The 3321-nt window shown below is 33.7% G+C and overlaps 1 long non-coding RNA gene across 1 annotated transcript; it reads right to left on the minus strand.

The window, feature by feature from the left end:
- Positions 1–1331: 1331 nt before the first annotated feature.
- Positions 1332–3104, minus strand: LOC140435659 (uncharacterized). The gene is made up of 3 exons (XR_011950220.1): positions 3063–3104; positions 2279–2440; positions 1332–1459 (listed from the first exon to the last, which is right to left on the minus strand). It is a non-coding gene; the product is annotated as an uncharacterized lncRNA (long non-coding RNA).
- Between the last annotated feature and the right edge of the window lie 217 nt (positions 3105–3321).

Genomic DNA, 3321 nt, shown 5'->3' on the forward strand with positions numbered 1-3321 from the left:
TTAATACTGCACATATGGCATTAACTATGTCACTGGCAGTTCGGCCTGCTTGTGCCTCGTGCCACAAAACGCAAATTGGATTTTCTTTGCTGTTTTTTCCTAAAGGTGCAAAAGTTAAATTAAAAGTTACTAACCTGCTAATAAAAAAAGAATCTTTGATGTTTGGCATATCAGGCAATAAAAATACTTTTTGTAAATCCATCGAGAAATACTTAATTTGTTCCGAATTCGCGATCACAGAGTCCATGCGGTACTTTTCTATTGCAGTGTCTGCTTTCAATCTATGTGCGTCGTGCTTATGTATAAGCTCTTCTGTTAAGACTTGTGGCGGTTGAATTTTTTTGCTTTATTTTCGTATGACAAGCAGTTGACGCATTTATCCCCCTTTGGAGCGAAAAATGAAATTTTCATTTCTTTTATAGTCTTTCTATATGTTTCAGATGAGCATTTAGTTGTGGCATGTTAACTTTTGAAATCCTTGTACATGGCAGTAAATGTCAAAGTCCTTGGTAAATATCGCGCAAGCGGAGCATGCTTCCTTCTGTAGTGGCTGACATTGGGATTAAAACTAAGAATATGTTGCTCAATAGAACATCTATCTAATTTTGGTTTCTTACCACCTCTGTTCTCTTTTACCGATGCATACATCGCGCTTCGCTTTACAGCTTTACTTAATTCTGTAATTACTCCATCACTACGAAACTCTAAAGTGTCCAAGAAAATTTTACGGCAAACCTGAATATTTTCAGATTGATTTTTGGGAAGAAACTATGCTCGCGATTCATTTTTGGCATACCAATTTCCATAATTTTTAACTTTTCGCCGCTGAACATTTGTAAAACGAACACATTTATTTAGAAAAACATGTCTACTAGTATACCCCATACTCCAATAATTTTCCCATAGAGCAAGCCGTTCTTCTATTGAAAATAAACTACATTTTTGTTTGCAACTTCCTTTGCAACTATCAACTATTAAGGGATGCTTTAACTTTTGTTTGACGATCTTGTTTTCTTTATTTTGTTTGCTAGTAGAAGTGCTTCGAAAGTTAGGATTATTTACATAAATTGGGCCTGGATATGCAGCAATAAAATCGGAAGTATCATTTTTTGTTGGTTTAGGCTGAAGCTGATCAATAACTTTCACTGTATTTTCCGGACTTGAAGGATGGGCGTTGTCGTCAAAATAATCTACAAACTCATTTGATGGAAGATCTAATGGTGGAATAAAATCGGGATCTGCGATTGAGCCGTCATCAGAAAATATATCAGAAACGTCTGTCTCGTCTTCTTGAATATCTTGTAAACCATCACACCTCTCGCCAGTAGTAAATTGGAAATTTTCCACCACTTCATGTAAGATGCGGCTGCAACTTGGAATTTCAACTTTGTTTATATCAGGACGGTCAGCTGGTATATCAGCGCTTGTGCTGCATATATTAACATTAGTAGGCAATGTTCTGAAATAAACAAAACAGTCTATAATAATAAGGCCAAACTATCCACACAATCAATTTTTTCATCCTGGGTGGACAATATTTTACGTTCTTTGGATCATTGGGAACAATGATTTGTAATTTTTCTCTAAAGTTAATCGTTTTCGAGTAATAAACAATTTAAAACTGAAAAAAAATCGAATAATGACGATTCTCACGGTTCAAAAACACAAGTAAAAAGTATAACTTTTGAAATTACTAAGTATATAAATTCAAGCTTATCTCTTCTTCTAAAAGCTTGTCATAAGATTTTGTTGTTCGTCTTATTCTAAAACATTGCTTTTTTAAATTATTAATAAAGTGCATATGAAGAGACGTGCCATCGGGCGGCATTAACAACTAAAAAACAATGTTTTTTGTTCCCCATGATCCAAACAACCTAAAATAATATTTACCCGGGCCCAAAGAATTGATTTTTATAATTTATTTAAAGTTTTTTTGTAAAATAAATGTAGCAATATCTCCAAAATTATGGCATTTAGGTATAGGTAATATAACAAGAAAAATAATCAGTATTTTTTAAGGACTTAAGGACAAAACGTAAAAAATATACAGGGTGTTCCATTTGAAATAAGAAAGTTCATTAGATCTTCCTAAAAACGAAAAATCTGACAATGTAATTAGCACTATAATATCGGCCTCATTAGAAAAGCTTTTCCCACCAAAATTTATAAAAATCGTGCAAGCCCTTTCTGAGATAATTGAGTGTCTCCAAACATAAAACTCACTCTGTATATTCATAAAAACATATAAAATCATCAGCGAGACATAATTATTACTTACGATATATGGGGAGATATCTCAAGTTCTTCGTCTTTATCTAAACCACTCTTGCACCTCCTGACAGCATCCAACATTAATTGGGTCCGACGGTGGTATTGGGACATTGTTATACTGAATAGATTCGAACACGTTGTTTGTATCTATGCTTTTATAAGTGACTTTCTGAAAGAAATATTCATTAACAGCAATAGTATTTACCACATTGGGGTAATGGAGGTCACAGTGGCTCTCATTTTTCCAAGGTGCATTTTTTATTTAAAATGTATAAAATAAAAAACAGCATAATTTAACAGAAAATCAGATCTGATGCAATGGAACAAATACTCTTAAGAATCTACGGTGATAAAATAATTTGGATCTGAGAAAAACCAGCAGTACTAGCAGCGACAATAGTTACCACGTATCACTAGAACAACATTGCGTAATTTCACTTAACTCCGGTGAACAGTTTAATACGAACTGATTTAAATAATCGCAGTACCTATGAGCCATCACAGCTCAAGATCAACCGTAGAGTGCGTTCAGCAATTATATTAAGGCATTCCAATCCGTAATAATAAGGTGGCTCCCATTGGGTACTGGCTCTCATTACCCCCATCTCCCCTAGTTACCTATTTGCCAAATCAAACACCGTGACAATAATGAAAATCAATTGTTTATTACATGTTACTAATCGATTTCAACCAACCTGCGACAAACTTAACTTAAAAATAGTTGGTATATTTTAATAAAATTAAAATAACAATTTAGCCTGAAAGACATAGGTAAACAAAAATATACTTACGATGTATTAAATTTCTCTGAGTAATACTACTTCTCACACGCGTTATCTAAATTACACTGACCAAAGCAGAAAGCAAAACAGTTTTTGTCTTGTAGTCTAACTTGGCGAGACGTGTGTTGAAAAATAAATTTAGGGTGGGATGCGTTTGCAGTTACAAATTTAAATACTTAGTAAGATCCGATAACAAAATGAAAAACCAAGTATGGGAATTTTGCTACTTTAAAACCTAGCACCTCCTTGTATTTACTGGGTTATTAAA

Source organism: Diabrotica undecimpunctata, chromosome 3, assembly GCF_040954645.1.
Source record: "Diabrotica undecimpunctata isolate CICGRU chromosome 3, icDiaUnde3, whole genome shotgun sequence".
In the NCBI taxonomy this organism is placed as follows: Eukaryota; Metazoa; Arthropoda; class Insecta; order Coleoptera; family Chrysomelidae; genus Diabrotica; species Diabrotica undecimpunctata.